Below are 17,888 nucleotides of genomic sequence, written 5' to 3' on the forward strand. Positions count from 1 at the left end.
GGTCTCTGGGTCAACGGTGTCGACATCACCAGGATGCTTGTTCACAATGCAAATTCTTGGACTTGGTGGCATAGTTAACCTAATTATGTAGGTGAGGGACCCCCCCATCTCTGGGATCTAAACCGCCTGATGATCTGCAGTGGAGCTGATGGAATGATCATAGAAATGAAGTGTACAGTAAACGCAACGTGCTTGGATCACCCTGAAACCACCCTCCATCCCATTCTGCGGAAAAAACTATCTTCCAGAAAACTGGTAACCGGCGCCAAAGAGAGTAGGGAATGCAGGTGTCAACCACGCAACAGGTCCACCAACTTGAAATTCAGAAACGACTTCAGGAGTTCAGGAATTCGAAAGTGAGTACAGAAATTTGCAAGTGAGTTCAGAGCTTCAGAAAGGAGTTCAGCAGTTCAGAGACGCCAGCCAGGTTTTAGACAACCCGTGGCATCTCTGATGTTATCTGACAAGTGTGTTGCAAGCAGTAACATGCAGTGGCTTGAAGTCTGCCTCTCTCTATGAGACGTGTGTGCGTGCGTATGTGCTTACTCACTTTAGTCGTGTCCGACACTTTGGGACCCCCCCCGCCCAGACTGTAGCCCACCAGGCACCTGCATCCATGGGATTCTCCAGGCAAGAAAACTAGAGTGGGTTGCCATGCCCTCTTCCTGGGGATCTTCCTGGTCCAGGGATGGAACCCACGTTTCTTCCATCTTTCCCACTGGCAGGCGCACTCTTTAGCACTAACACTATCTGTATGGGGTTAGGGAGTGTTCCGATTCCAGTCTTTTACACATAGCTGTCCAGTTTTCCCAGCGCCACTTTAAATGGGAAGGAAACCCTAAAAAGACTGGATATATGTATACATAGAGCTCACTTTGCTGTACAGTAGAAAGTGACAGAACATTGTGAAGAAATTTAAAACAGAAAGAAACCCAACCCCAACAGGATGGTTCTTGTTGTTCAGGCACGCAGTTGTGCCCGACTCTTTGCGACCCCATGGACTGCAGCACCAACTCCCAGAGTTTACCCAAACTCATGTCCACTGAATCGGTGATGCCATCCAACCATCTCGTCCTCTCTCGTCCCCTTCTCCTCCTGCCCTCAATCTTTCCCAGCATCAGGGTCTTTTGTAATAAGTCAGCTCTTCGCATCAGGTGCCCAAAGTATTGGAGTTTCAGCTTCGACATCAGTCCTTCCAATGAATATTCAGGACTAATTTCCTTTAGGATGGACTGGTTGGATCTCCTTGCAGTCTGAGGGTCTCTCAAGTCTTCTCCAACATCACAGTTGGAAAGCATCAGTTCTTCGGTGGTCAGCCTTGTTTATGGCCCAACTCTCACATCTGTACATGACTACTGGAAAAACTGTAGCTTTGACTAAGGTGGTAGCAGGAAGTGAGAGCTCCCTTGCCCCGTCCACCACGTGTGGACACAGGGAAGTCAGCCCCCAGCAGTCACCACATCTGATGGTGCCCCTTACCCCCTGATTTCTTTCTGGAAATAATTCCCAAAGAAGCTGGAGTTGAGACATGTATTGCAGACCATCCGGCATTCACCCTGATTTCCAAGCATCGTTCTGTGCGTGGTTCTGTCCGTGATGTTATAATTTTGAGCGTGTTCTCTGTTCTCGCTGAGTCTGAGTCTGAGACCCAGAACATTGCTTGCATTAATATGCCTTTTCCTGCGCTGTGCTCAGTCACTTCAGTCGTGTCCGACTCTTTGCCCCTCAGAACTCAACGGCCTTTGCAGTCTGGACGGACACTAAGAGAGGAGAGTCCGCCTTCCGGTCAGGAGAAATGCACCCACGTGAAGAACTCGGGCAGAGAAAATCAGGTGGGAGTTGTTCCTTTTGCATCTGCTATGTTGGGTTTCAGCCCTGTCCGCGACTCTTTGCAACCCCAGGGAATGCAGCCCACCAGGCTCCTCTGTCCATGGGGATTTTCCAGGCAAGAATCCTGGAGTAGGTAGCCATGCCCTCCTCCAGGGGATCTTCCTCGCCCAGGGATAGAACCCGAGTCTCCCTCATTGCAGGCAGATTCTTTACCGACTGGGCATTTGGAGATTTGAAAATGTTTACATCAGAACCAAGAGTACACAGAGGGAAAATTACGTAAATCACTACCCATCAAAATACACAAGACATCTGTGGCCTAAGGCTGTTTCCATCCCTTTAGAATTTTTAACACGTTCAGCCGTTTGGAGGTGCTTGGAATTGGGGACACATTTTTCTTCAAATGTGACTCCAGGTGAAATGAAAACCTTTTAAACAGGCTATACCCTCATGTAAGCTTGATATTCATGTTACATCATTCATCTTGTCTCATACAAAAGAAAGAGAGAAAGAGAAAGAGAAAGAAAGAAAGAGAAAGAAAGAAAGAGAAGTCGCTCAGTGAAGTCTGACTCTTTGAGACCCCATGGACTGTAGCCCACCAGCCTCCTCCGTCCATGGGATTCTCCAGGCAAGAATACTGAAGTGGGTTGCCATTTCCTTCTCCAGGGGGGGATCTTCCAGATGCAAGGATCGAACCCAGGTCTCCTGCACTGCAGGCAGAGGCTTTAACCTCTGAGCCACCAGGGCAGACTACTGCTATTCCTTACCTGGGCTTCCCAGCTGGCGTTAGTGGTAAAGACCCCACCTGCTGATGTAGGACATGTAAGGGACACGGGTTTGATCCCTGGGTGGGGAACTTTCCTGGAGGAGGAAATGGCAACTCACACCAGCATTCTTGCCTGGAAAATCCTGTGGACAGAGGAGCCTGGCTGACTACAGTCCAAGCAGTCTTACCTACCATGGGATAAACTTTTTTTTTTTTTAAGAGCTATCTCTTAAAAAAAAAAAAAAAGTCTTTACTGAATCTGTTACAATGTTGCTTCTGTTTTATATATTGCTTTTTCTTTTCTTTGTATCACGAGGCATGTGGATTCTTTGCTCCCTGATCCAACCCCTACCCCTCCATAGGAAGGCAAAGTCTTAACCACTGGACCACCAGGGAGATCCCTGGGATAAACTTCTTAATGAGCAGCCTCAAGATGATACTGCCTCCCCCAACCATTGGTTCCTGTTTCTTGACAGAGCTAGCAGTTTCTCCTCCAGCCGTAAATATTCTCCTCACACATGGAGACCTGAGTTTTCTCAGTTCTCATATAACACCACCATCACCTACACGTTAGTATAATCTCCTTTCGGTTAGGGAAGCACAATACATCCTACAGCAGGAGGGAGGTATTAGACCCCCTGGAGGAGGGCAGTGCAAACCACGCCAGTATTCTTGCCTGGAGAACCCCATGGACTAGAGGAACCTGGCAGGGCTACAGTCTATGGGGTCAAAAAGAGTCAGACACGACTGAGCGATCACATTATTTCTAGGAGCTGAATCCACGCTGATGGCAAACGTGGATAAATACTGGCCAGTGGACACATATGGTGTGGCTCTTCCCTGTTGGAATGGTCCAGTTCTGTCCATCCTTTCAACACCTAACTGAGGCTTCCTTGGTGATACAGTGGTTAAGCATCCACCTACCAGTGCAGGGGATAACGGGTTTGATCACTGATCAGGGAAGATTCCACTTGACAGGGGGCAACTAAGCGCACACACCGCTACTACGGAGCCTTCGTTCCACAGCCCGAGAAGCTGCTGCAATACGCCCGAGAGCTGAACCTAGAAAGTAACCCCCTGCTTGCTGCAGCTCGACAATGCCCATGTGCAGAGGGGAGACCCAGGGCGGCCAGAAATTAACAAATACATCAATAAACAAAATCTTAGCACAGACCTCATTCACACAGCTCCCATACAGCTGCAGAATAGTCCCTGGAATGTCTTAAACAGGATTAGCTATAAATCACTTACTCTGCTCCAGTTTTGGAACCTTAGATGTATGCATATGGTACTCTGCTCGTAAAAGTGGTATGTTAAGTCCTTTTCTCTCACTGCCCGCTTATATTAAATGGGATATTGCATGTAACCATTATTGGATTAGATGCCCTATGTTGAAATCAATCTTGTTATTGTGGTAACTTTTTGTTGCTTCTAATTGATAATGAGTGGTTCAACGTTTCATACTCATGAGACAGTTTAAAACAATTAACGATGGGTATTCAGAGCATTGTAGAGCTTATTAGTATTATGGAAAGCAAATGCATCGTCTATGCTGATATATTTTACCGGCTTCCCTGATAGCTTGGTGGGTAAAGAATCCGCCTGCAATGCAGGAGATGCTGCTTCGTTCCTGGGTCGGGAAGATCCACTAACCCACTCCAGTGTTCTTGGGCTTCCCTTGTGGCTCAGCTGGTAAATAATCTACCTGCAACATGGGAGACCTGGGTTCGATCCCTGGGTTGGGAAGATCCCCGGGAGAAGGGAAAGGCTACACACTCCAGTATTCTGGCCTGGAGAATTCCCTGGACGGCACAGTCCACGGGATTGCAAAGAGTCGGACACAAATTTCATTTCACTTCACTTCACTTCATGCTGACACTTTGCTTGATCAAATGGTTCTAAGCGGTGGTAAGAATATAGGAAAGCCATTAAAATGCAGGGCTTGGGGGCTTCCCTGGTGGCTCAGTGCTAAAGTACCCACCTGCGAATGCGGAAGAACATGCGTTTGATCCCTGGTCTAGAAAGATCCAAGAGGCCATACAGCAACTAATAGCTGGGCACCACAACTACTGAGCCAGTGTCCTAGGGCCCGGGAGCCACTACTCCTGAAGACCAAGTGTCCTGCCACAAGAGAGGCCACCGCAGTGAGAAGCCCAAGAACCACAAGCAGAGAGGAGCCCTGATCTCCGAAACTAGAGAAAGCCCCCAGGCAGCAATGCAGACCCAGCCCAGCCGAAAGGATAAATGAAGGCGAGGCATATCCTTTAAAAACTGGGGCGTTTTGCATTCGCAAGAGGAACGCAAGTGGCTGGGTACCTTGTGGGCTGTTTCCCTTCATACTTCCAAATGCAGTTTACTACCCATATGTGGATATCCATATGACCCATACCCGAACGTGTTTCTCATCCATAGCCTGAACCGCCATAATCAACCATTGTAATGAAATGCCGTCTGTGGTCCCCCCCAGGCGTAGCAGCAGGAGGCCAATAACAATGCCAGGAGGGTGTGCTGAGAACGGCTTTTCACTGATTACTTAGGAACAGCCTGATACATTAAAACATATTTAATTGATAATTAGTCATCAATTATAAATATCCATTATCAAAAAAAAATTTTTTTTTTTAAAGGAAGGAAACCCAGTCACCTGCTAAAACATGGATGAGCTCCCAGGACATGATGCTAAGCAACGTAAGCCAGGCACAAAGGGATACATAGTGTAGGACCGCGCTGCTATGAAGCATCTAAGCAGGTAATGTCATAGACATAGACAGTAGCAAAGCGTACACCAAGGACTGGAGGTTGCTATTTCACGGCCACAGAGGTTCTGCGCCGCAGGACGAAAAAGTCCCAGAGAGCTGCAGAACAATATGAATATGCTGAGCACAATGAGCTATACAGTTAACAGTGGTTGCTGCTGCTGTTCAGCCGGCTCAGTCGCCTCCGACTCTTTGCAGCCCCGTGGACTGCAGCCCGCCAGGCTCTTCTGTCCATGGGATTCTCCAGGCAAGAATCCGGGCATGGGTTGCCATGCCCTCCTCCAGGGGATTTTCCTGACCCAGGGATCGAATCCGGGTCTCCTATATTGCAGGTGGATTCTTTATCATCTGAGCCACAGGGTGTTAAATTTCTTTCTTTCTTCTTTTTTTCCGTTCATCCCCCTTTCTTTCTTTCCTTCCTTCCTTTTCCTTATTTCTTTCCATCCTACCTCCATGTTTTCCTTTCTTCTTTCCCTTTATGCAGCAGGCGGGATCTTATTTTTCCAACCGGGGATGGAATCCATGTCCCCTGCCCTGGGAGGCAAAGTCCTAACCACTTGACCACCAGGGAGTTCTTAAACACTTAATTTCTGCTGAATTCTGTTGACAAATCTGGTTGACATTAACCATCGCTGTTAAGAGGCCGTGACAGTGTCTGACTGTGTTTGCACATTAAAAAAAAAAAATCCAGTTAAACACCTTTCTGTGAAGCTTCATTTAGAAAGCTAGTGTGCTTTATCTCCTTGTTCAGTCCTTTCGTCATCTGAAGCAACACAGGAAATCTTTCTGAATAGCCAGGGATATGTGAAGTTTATACAGCTGATGAACGTGACGTTCACTGGACTGTTCCTGTAGAGTTCCAGTGAAAGTGTGTGCCGCTCAGTCATGTCTGACTCTTTGCGACCCCATGAACCATGGCCTTCCAGGCTTCTCTGTCCATGGGATTCTCCAGGCAAGAATCCTGGAGTGGGTCGCCATGCCCTCCTCCAGGGGGTTTTCCCCACCCAGGGATCGAACCTGGGTCTCCTGCACTGCAAGCAGATTCTGTACCACCGAGCCACCGGGGAAGTCCAGAGTACTAATAATGGTGTCTTTTCAAAATTTTTTATTTATCCATCTATTTAGATGCACTGGATCTTTAGTTCTGGCATGTAGGATCTAGTTCTGTGACCAGGGATTGAACCTGGGTCCCTGCTAAACCGCTGGACCACCAGGGAAGAGCAGTATTGTTTCTATTTTTCACCTATAACAAAAAGAAAAACAAAAAAAAGCTTTAGAACAAAATTATAAAGAAATCTTAGAGGATTTCTTTCTTGCCTACTCAGAAGGTTTTGTGTGTTACTTCAGATAAAGGAAGTACTGAAGAACGATGTGAAACACACTAGCTTTCTAAACGGAGCTTCACAAGCAGGAAGGTGTTTAAGTGGATTTAAAAAGTGTGTAAACACAGTCACTGTCACGGCCTCTTAACAGCGATGGTTAACGTCTACTGAATTTGTTACATAAAGCAAACTTTGGAAGCACTCTGCTCCCTCCCTTTTCATATTCCTGCTGCATGCAAGTGATCTTAAAATCACAGCAGCTTAATCACACACATAAAACCCAAAGGGTATATAGATGATCGTTACGGGGGCATTTTGAAGGGTGAGGGGGGGTCCCTTCAATATAAGACATGATATCCAGTCACTTCTAAGGCAGTGACACAATGCTGCTATGGTTTATGAAGTTTGCCAAGGCGATAGTTAGAACATCAGAGAATACAGTGTTTGGTAACATTGCTTTATGGACAGCCTGTGCTGTGCTTAGTTGCTCAGTCATGTCCGACTCTTTCGCCACCTTATGGACTGCAGCCCGCCAGGCTCCTCTGTCCACGGGCTTCTCCAAGCAACAATACTGGAGTGGGTTGCCATGCCCTCCTCCAGGGAATCTTCCCGACCCAGGGATTGAACCCAGGTCTCCCTGTGTTGCAGGCAGATTCTTTACCATCTGACCCAACGGGGAAGCCCATGAACAGACGAGCCCAGCCTCGGAGAGAAAGACAAGAAGAGAAGGGTGGCTTATGTGCCAGTGAACAGAGGTGCGTCGTTCTACTCAAGAGCGATCCTTTGATATGAAGTTGCCTATTAATGGATATTGACTTGTGCTTTTAGGTTACTAGTGGAGGAGGTCATTTCTTTCTTCACAAGAGAGTTCACTCTCATAGAGAAGATTAATCTACACACAGATTTCATTGCCCCAATGTATTAAAAGTTGAAACGCAGGTGATTTACAGGTTGGTGGTTTCAGCTGTGCAGCAAAGGGATTCAGCTGCACGTCTAGATTCTTTTCCATTACACGTTATTGTAAGATACTGAATATAGCAACCCTGCGCTATGCAGTAGGTCCTGGGTGGTTATCTCTTTTATATACAGTAGTGGGTACACGTCAGTCCTAATCTCCCAATTTATCCCGCCCATCAAATGCACAGACACATATGTATGTAAGTATATATGTTATAAAGATCATTCTAAATATATATAATCTTTCTAAACACACACACACACACACACACATGCACACACACACACACATATAAAGAACAAGTTGAGGGACCTCACTAGTGGTCCCGTGGCTAAGGCTCTGTGCTGCCAATGCAGGGGGCCCAGGTTTGCTCCCTGGCCAGGGAACTAGACCCTACTTACCGCATCTAAGACCCAAGTAGCCAAATGAATAAATGAATACATAAATAAATATTGAAAATATATTGTAGTGGATTCTTTACCAGCTGAGCCACCGGGGAACCCCAAGAATACTGGAGAGGATAGTGTATCTGTTCTCCACGGGATCTTCCCAACCCAGGGATCGAACTGGCATCTCTTGCATTGCAGGCAGATTCTTTACCAACTAACTGAGTTATCAGGGAAGCCCCCCTAATAGAATAGAGTAGCAATAAGTGTAATGAACTGTGAAGGGGATCTACCTACAGACCCCGAAAGGTCAATATAACGATCGTAGGTGAAAGATAAGATGTCACAGTTTCCTTTAACACCTGCCAATTTTGGATGAATGATGAGTTGAGGCCGCCTGATCACACCTTTAATCACACCTTTGTCATACCTGTAGGAAGACATGGCTAAATAGGGTTTCAGAAGCTAATTTCTAAACAGGGTCCGCAGTAAACGTGTGATGTCCCAGCCACAAGATGGCCTTCAGTCAAGGATGAGGGCTGTGGGTCAGCAGCAACATCAACTTGCATATTAATATTTTCCCTTTCTCAGAACACACAGGCTCATCCTATCATTAATTCCTATAGAATGCAATGGAATCTTAGTCTCCAAGTCGTGTCCGACTCTTTCCAAATCCATTGGCTGTAACCCACCAGACTCCTCTGTCCATGGGATCCTTCAGGCAAGAATACTGGAGTGGTTTGCCATGCCCTTCTCCAGGGGATCTTCCCGACCCAGGGATCGAACCCTGGTTCCATATGTTGCAGTCAGATTCTTTACTGGCTGAGCCACCTGGGAAGCCCTTAATTCCTACAAAAAACCTGCAGTAAAATGAGAGCCATATGAAGCATTAAGGACATACTTTACCACTCAAATTCTCTTCAGTTTTCCTCCTGGAATGGAAAGTAATTTTGATATTCAAGTTGATTCGGATCATGGCTGAATAGGAAAACTCACTGCTGACATTCGTTTGGAATCTCCCTGGACGGACTGTATATGCGGTGGCCGACTCTTGACCGAATATGCTACACAGCTGATGTAAATTGATTTCCACAGCCGGTTTTGGAGCAAGTGCTAATAAACTCTGCGCTTCCCCGGTGGCCCAGCAGTAAAGAATCTGCCTGCAATACAGGAGGCGCAGAAGCCTGGCATTTTATCCTTGGGTTGGGAAGGCCTCCTGGAGAAGGGCATGGCAACCCACTCCAGTATTCTTGCCTAGAGAATCCCATGGACAGAGGAGTCTGGTGGGCTACAGTCCACGGGGTCTCAAAGACTTGGACATGACTGAAGTGACTTAGCAGGCACGCACCCACGAATAGTCTCTAAAATGCTGATGGGAAGTCTAAACGACCCCAGAACGCTTCACACCCTACACATACAGAAAGTGTGAAAGCTGGTTTTGAACACAGGTTTAAAGAAGCACTCTCTGGCGGATTCATGTCAATGTATGGCAAAACCAGTACAATATTGTAAAGTAATTAGCCTCCAATTAAATAAATTAAAAAAAAAAAAAAAGAATTTCATGATAGAGTGTTCTGTTTCGACCAGGGTGTATTCAAACCAACTTTTAGCTCTAAAACTGTGAGCAGGGTTAAGTCCCTTAATCATTTCCAAATTCCAAACCTACTCTTTCCGTGACTGTTGTTGCTTCGGCTATTGTTTTGCTGTGTTTGGTGTCTCTGTTCAGATAAAAAGCCTCTCAGAAGCCACGATGCACTGATGTTTCAGACTTTGTCGACACAAATTGTTATTTTCACTATCACACGGAAGACTGCATGGCGTGCTTACCAGCGCTTGACAAAGAATGCATCCTTTCGTATTTTGCAAATGGTCTTAGTGGTGGTTTCTCTGAGAGAAATAGAGAATTTTATCTTTTCCCACAAAAGACACCAAACAGTGTGTGAAACATATTCACCTATTTTGTAAAAACAGGCTGGAAGAGCTAAATGAGTCTTGGAAATAATTTAATTGCTGAAGACTTCCCTGGTAAAGGCTCAGATGGTAAAGAATTTGCCTGCAATCCAGGATATTTGGGTTTGATCTCTGGGTCGGGAAGATCCCCTGGAGGAGGGCATGGCAACCCACTCCAGTATTGTTGCCTGGAGAATCCCATGGACAGAGGAGCCTGGCGGGCTGTAGTCCATGGGGTCGCAGAGAGTCAGACAGGACTGATTGATTAACACTTCCCTTCACTTTGGCAGGTTAGAGGTTGCAAGGTTATTTGGTCCTCTTTCAAAGAAACGACAACAAGCATAACCACAAAAGCTTCTTATCAGTCAGCTCTCTCAGAAGAAGATGTCTCTAGGTGGACTCGGAATTTCTGGAATGAGAAATGCAAAGCCTTTTGGAGTGTTTGTGTCCCCTGTCTGGTCTGAGGCCTTTTTGTGGAAGTATGCATTGCTTCTTGGATCTGTAGATAAATACCCTCAGCCTCTGCACTGTTGAAAGTAACTGTTTTTATCTTTACTCATTTATCTCTCAGGCGGGGATTATGCGGAACCTCTGGCGTGTTCTTTGTCAGTGGTAAATCCAGTACTCTGAGTCTGGTGGGTTCAACTCATTCATTCATATTTCACACACACTGGGGACACTTCTTAGTTCATACTGAAAAATGCCCAGAGGTGAGCTTTTCGGTCAGGAATCACAGTTCTCCAAGATAAAAGACAATCACTAAAATAAAAGCTGTGGATTGCACATATTAAAAAAATGGAGTCTGAGAACTGTCCTGGGGGTCCAGGGGTTAAGACTTTACCTTCCAATGCAGAGGACTCGGTTTCCATCCCAGGTCAGCGAGCCAAGATCCCACTTGTGGTGGAGCAACTAAGTCTGTGCCCCACGGCTAGGGCATCCACGTGCCACAAGGCAAGAGCTGGCATGCCACAAGGAAGATTACACATCCCACCAGCAATGTCTGACTCAGCCAAACTGATACAGACATGAAGAACCATGGAGTCTGAATGGGAATTAACGTCTCTGGTGAGAAGAGATGACTTTCCCATTGACCATGTAAATACCAGTGTGCATGCATGCTCAGTAAAGTCCGACTCTTTGCGACCCCATAGACTGTAGCTGCCAGGCTCCTCTGTCCATGGGATTCTCCAGAAGGGAAAGGCTACCTACTCCAGTATTCTTGGGCTTCCTTGGCAGCTCAGCTGGCAAAGAATCCAAAGCTGGTAAAGATTGAGGAGAAGAATGTGTTCCTTTTCTCTGTTTTCACGCTTCAAGATAGAAACTCCTCTGTACGGATTTAGGCGGGAAAGTTGCAAATCTCTAATATTTCAGTCTCCGTTTACAAACAGCAATCTGTGTCTCCAAATTTATATTCAGCTGCTTCCTCTAACGATATGTGAGTTACAATGAGACAGCGTTTAGCACGGTTCCTGCACAGTGCAATCACGGCCTAGCCGGTGATGGATCAATGTGAAATGGATTTTACATATAAAACATATGCATTTGCAGAAAATAAAGATATAACCAAAACCCCTATCTTTCTCCTAATTCACTCCCAAGACAGCAGACGGCTCCTGAGCGAACACGACAAAGAGACAAAGAATTTACACAGACAACGTGCAGAATCCAGTCTGTACCCTGTGGGTTAATGACACAAGTAAGTGAAAGTCGCTCATTCATGTCTTTGTGACCCCATGGACCATGGCCCACCAGGCTCCTCTGTCCATGGCCTTCTCCCAGCAAGAACACTGGAGTGGGTTGCCATTTCCTTCTCCAGGGGATGTTTCCCACCCAGGGATCGAACCCGTGTCTCTTATGTGTCCTACATTGGCAGGCGGGTTCTTTACCACTAGCACAAACTAGGAAGCCCAAAAATGAACATATCTCAACGGAGAGACAATGAACAAGTGTACAGTGATAACATCTCAATGGATACGGTTACAATCTGATTTGCAGTGTTGTGCCGATTTTTGCTGAGCAGTAAAATGACTCAGTTATACACATAGAGACATTCTTTTTAACATATTCTTTTCCATTATAGTTTATCCCAAGATATTGAATACAGTTCCCCCAGATCAACAGTGCATGCACGCAAAGTTGTTTCAGTCTGACTCTGTGACCCCGTGGACTGTAGCCCGCCAGGCTCCTCTGTCCATGGGATTCTCCAGGCAAGAATACTAAAGTGGGTTGCCATTTCCCTCTCCAGGGGATCTTCCTGATCCAGGGATCGAACCTGCATCTCCTGCGCTGGCAGGCAGATTCTTTACCATCTGATCCTTGACCGAAAGGCCCAATGAAATAACACTTTCTCCAGTGACTGGCTTTTTTTTTCTGCGGTCATTTCTTGCACAAAGATTAGCTAAACTAATGATTATCATATTAGTAATTATTATTAATATATTACAAAGACACGATTCAAGTGCTGCTTTTTTTAGATTTTTTTTTTTTTTTGAGGTGGACCATTTTTAAAGTCTTTACTGAATTTGTTACAATGTTGCTATTTCGGGTTTTTGCCACACCATGCAGCATATGGCCGTTTTGTTCCCTGACCAGGGATTGATCCCAAACCTACAGCACTGGAAAGGCACAGGCTTAACTACTAGACCACCACGGAGGTCCCTTTAGTGGCTTTTTAGACTTGATGCTGTGTTTTTACTACTAGTTTGCCATCCAGAGACTATGATTTGAATTGACATAAATGTGGAAATTGCTTCCATAATATATCTCTGCCTGCAATGCAGAAGACCCCAGGTTGGATCCCTGAGTCAGGAAGATCCCCAGAGGAGGAAATGTTGACCCACTCCAGTATTCTTGCCTGGAGAATTCCCAGGACAGGCTACAGGCTACATACAGTCCACGGGGTCACAAAGAGTTGGACACAACTGAGCGACAACCACACAGGACCAGTACTGCATCCTATACAGAATGTCTGACAGAGAAACACATGGTCACAGCCACTCCTGGTAATAATATTTTTATACGTGTGTACAAAACAGAGGGAAGAATGTATTTATGACCCAATTCATTGTAGAGTTCCAGTTTATACATTCATATACGATCTGCATATTTGGGTTGAACAAAGAAGCACAAATCTTCGTTGTATCATCATGCTCAATGAAATGCGGGTTACATTTGGCTTGCCATCATGAAGAAGTCAAAAATACCACCTCCGATGAAAGAAATGTGTTTAAAGCAACGTAAAGCAAAGTCATTCACATGCCTCAGTTGGAGGTTTCTTAAAAAGAAAGATGACCATCTCAAAGTTCACTTGGATCATTACTGTCTCCAGTTCTAGGTAACTTATGCAAAGTCTTTTCTCTTTTCTTGCCTCCAAGGAAGCAGCATGTTTTAGATCTTGTCTAAGATAGCTTAATAGTTGTTGGGCTTCCCAGATGGCGCTCAAGGTAAAGAATCTCACTGCCAGTGCAGGAGACATGTGTTCCATCCCTGGGTCGGGAAGATTCCCCTGGAGGAGGAAATGGCAACCCTCTCCAATATTCTCGCCTGGAGAATCCCCATGGACAGAAGGGGCCTGGTGGGCTGTGGTTCCTGGGGTCACAAAGATTCAGACACAATGGAGTGCACACACAGCATAAAGTTATTACAGGATTTTTTTCCCCCGTGGAACACTAAAATTCTCAAACCCAAGAAAGTTGGAAGTGAATGCATGTGTCACACCCACAGAGCTGGACATTCTACTTCAGCAGATTTATGCTACAGCTATTGATCTGTTCATAGTTCTTTCCATTCCTCAAGTCATCATATATATGTATATAAATGGTTATATTTAGAAATATATTAAAAATAAATTATTATGTTGTCGATATGTGTTTCAGTTCAGTTCAGTCGCTCAGTCGTGTCTGACTGTTTGCAACCCCATGAACCACAGCATGCCAGGCCTCCCTGTCCATCACCAACTCCCGGAGTCCACCCAAATCCATGTCCATCGAGTCAGTGATACCATCCAGCCATCTCATCCTCTGTTGTCCCCTTCTCCTCCTGCCCTTAATCTTCCGCAGCATCAGGGTCTTTCCAAATGAGTCAGGTCTTCACATGAGGTGGCCAAAGGATTGGAGTTTCAGCTTCAACATCAGTCCTTTCAATGAACACCCAGGAATGGTCTCCTTTAGGATGGACTGGTTGGATCTCCTTGCAGTCTGAGGGACTCTCAAGAGTCTTCTCCAACACCACAGTTCAAAAGCATCAGTCCTTTGGTGCTCAGCTTTCTTTATAGTCAAACTCTCACATCCATACATGACCTCTGGAAAAACCGTAACCTTGACTAGATGGGCCTTTGTTGGCAAAGTAATGTCTCTGCTTTTGAATATGCTGTCTAGCTTGGTCATAACTTTCCTTCCAAGGAGTAAGCGTCTTTTAATTTCATGGCTGCAATCACCATCTGCAGTGACTTTGGAGCCCAGAAAAATAAAGTCAGCCACTGTTTCCCTGTGCATTTGTTTACAGGTACACCTATTCTGACTGTACCTGTCCACGTGTCTTGACAAAGCTATGCACCCACGCATGCTAAGTCAGTTCAGTTGTGTCTGACTCTTTGCGACCCCAAATAGTTGCTTCTCTATGGGGATCACCTGTTGCTTCTCTACCTTTGTTTTACGGTGTTTTGTTTCTTTCCTTATCTTTTTTTTTTTTTTTTTTGATTCTTCCATGTTATTTTGTGTATCGGTAGTCCTCTTTGTGTTTTACTGGGAAATTCATTGTGACAGCTTGCTGGTCACGTCACAAACTAGATATGTTTTAGCTAACCTTCTGTTTTGTTTACATGCTTTAATCCAGTGTTTATTTCATGTGACATGATTTTTAGAACAAGCCAGTTAATGCTGTATCAGAGAAGGCAGTGGCACCCCACTCCAGTACTCTTGCCTGGAAAATCCCATGGACGGAGGAGCCTGGTGGGCTGCAGTCCATGGGGTCGCTAAGAGTCAGGCACGACTGAGCGACTTCACTTTCACTTTTCACTTTCCTGCATTGGAGAAGGAAATGGCAACCCACTCCAGTGTTCTTGCCTGGAGAATCCCAGGGACGGGGGAGCCTGGTGGGCTGCCATCTGTGGGGTCCCACAGAGTTGGACATGACTGAAGCAACTTAGCAGCGATGCTGTATACATCAGGGCACATATAAGGTTTATTTTGTTATTGAAAAAGGATATTAAGCTTTCTAATTTACTACAGACAGCCTCAATGAATTCTGTTCTGTGAGATACTTTTTGGGATTACCTACGTTTCAATATAGGCTTCCCAGGTGACGCTAGTGGTAAAGAGCCTGCCTGCCAGTGCAGGAGATGCAAGAGACGTGGGTTCGATCCCTGGGTCAGGAAGACCCCCTGGAGGAGGGCATGGCAACCCACTCCAGTATTCTTGCCAGGAGAATCCCATGGACAGAGGAGCCTGGCGGGCTGCAGTCAAAGTGTTAGTTGCTCAGTCTTGCCCGACTCTTTGCGACCCCATGGACTGCAGCCCACCAGGCTTCTGTGTCTGTGAGTTTTTCCAGGCAACGAGACTGGAGTGGGTTGCCATTTCCTGCTCCAGGGGATCTTCCCGACTCAGGGATCGAACCCTGGGTCTCCTGCACTGCAGGCAGATTCTTCACCGACTGAACTACAAGGAGAGGGGCCTACAGTCAATGGGGTTGCAAAAAGTGGGACAAGGACTGAAGTGACTTAGCACACATGAACAGGTAGCTTCAGGGTGGCTGGACACATCAGTGTTTGCAGTTCTCTGGACTAAACTGGTGAGGCAGGAAGGCAAACACGGACAAGTACATGCCGTCTTACTTCCTCCATTTGATGTTCTGTAATGTCCCGCCTACTGTGTCTGGCAGCAGAAGACACATCATTGCTTGCCTGAGGGCTACAAACAGTAGGAGGATGTGTTTGTAAAAGGGCTTGTGGGGACAGCCTGGGATGCTGGCGGTGTTCTGTGCAAGGTTTGTCGCGGAGAGCGTGTGGTTACCATCTCCAAGCTCACTGAAGTGTTCCTTTTATTTATTTTTATGTTTTTAATGTGAAGGTGTGGTTCTGCATTTTTTAAAAAACTTTTTATTTTTACTTTATTTTACTTTATAATACTGTATTGGTTTTGCCATACATTGACATGAATCCACCACGGGTGTACATGCGATCCCAAACATGAACCCCCCTCCCATCTCCCTCCCCACAACATCCCTCTGGGTCATCCCTGTGCACCAGCCCCAAGCATGCTGTATCCTGCCTCAGACATAGACTGGCGATTCGATTCTTACATGATAGTATACATGTTTCAAGGCCATTCTCCCAAACCATCCCACCCTCTTCCTCTCCCTCTGAGTCCCAAAGTCCGCTCTACACATCTGTGTCTCTTTTCCTGTCTTGCATACAGGGTCGTCATTGCCATCTTCCTAAATTCCATATATATGTGTTAGTATACTGTATTGCTGTTTTTCTTTCTGGCTTACTTCACTCTGTATAATCGGCTCCAGTTTCATCCATCTCATCAGAACTGATTCAAATGTATTCTTTTTAATGGCTGAGTAATACTCCATTGTGTATATGTACCATAGCTTCCTTATCCATTCATCTGCTGATGGACATCTAGGTTGTTTCCATGTCCTGGCTATTATAAACAGTGCTGTGATGAACACTGAGGTACCTGTGTCTCTTTCAATTCTGGTTTTAAATGGACATGGTCCCTGTATATAATACCTCACCAAGTTAGACGAAAAGTGCAAATGACATCGGAAAAGTGCGCATGACATTAAGACATTCAAGCCTCTACGTAATATATACACTCAGTTCAGTTCAGTTCAGTCGCTCAGTCATGTCCGACTCTTTGGGACCCCATGAATCACAGCACACCAGGCCTCCCTGTCCATCACCAACTCCTGGAGTTTGCTCAAACTCACATCCATCCAGTTGGCGATGCCATCCAACCATCTCATCTGTTGTCCCCTTCTCCTCCCACCTTCAGTCTTTCCCAACATCAGGGTCTTTTCCAGTGAGTCAGCTCTTCCCATCAGGTGGCCAAAGGATTGGAGTTTCTGCTTTAGCATCCTTCCTTCCAAAGAACACCCAGGGCTGATCTCCTTTAAAATGGACTGGTTGGATCTCCTTGCAGTCCAAGGGACTCTCACTCAACCAAGGTTTAAAACCCAGCACCATGAGACTACGAGAGATGCATGTTCATTACAAGGCTCCTGAAAGTTTGAAATAAGTGCATGGGAAGACTTCCTGGGCCACCCAGTGCTTAAGAATCTGCTTCCCACTGCAGGGGACGTGGATTCAAGCTCTGGTCAAGGGAGTGAGATCCCACATGCCACACAGCAAGTAAGCCTGGGAGTCTCAACTACTGATCCCACTTAGGGGACTCAACTACTATGAGGTGAGGCTCATATGAGGCTCAACTATGATCCTGTGCACCATAACTATATCTCATGTCATATGGCTAAGACCCAACCTGGTCAGGTTAATTAATTAAGTGCATAGGAAAGTTTACTGTGGAAACAAGAGGCATAAGAAAGCTGTTTTTTATTTGTTGTTTGGTCACAAAGTCTTGTCTCTTTGTGACCCCCATGGACTGCAGCACGCCAGGCTTCATTGTCCTTCACCATCTCCCGGAGTTTGCTCAAACTCACGTCCATTGAGTTGGAGATGCCATCCAACCATCTCATCCTCTGTCTCCATCTTCTCATTCTCTGTCTCTCTCTCTTTTTTTTTTTTTTGCGACCCCGTGGACTGGAGTACATGAGGCTCTTCTGTCCAGGGGATTTCCCAGGCAAGAATACTGGAGTGTGTTGCCTTGCTCTTCTCCAGGGGATCTTTCTGGATTGAACTCGGGTCTTCTCCATTTCAGGTGGGTTCTTTACCTTTTGAGCCAGGGACTTTCAACT

This window comes from Ovis aries, chromosome Y, assembly GCF_016772045.2.
Source record: "Ovis aries strain OAR_USU_Benz2616 breed Rambouillet chromosome Y, ARS-UI_Ramb_v3.0, whole genome shotgun sequence".
In the NCBI taxonomy this organism is placed as follows: domain Eukaryota; kingdom Metazoa; phylum Chordata; class Mammalia; order Artiodactyla; family Bovidae; genus Ovis; species Ovis aries.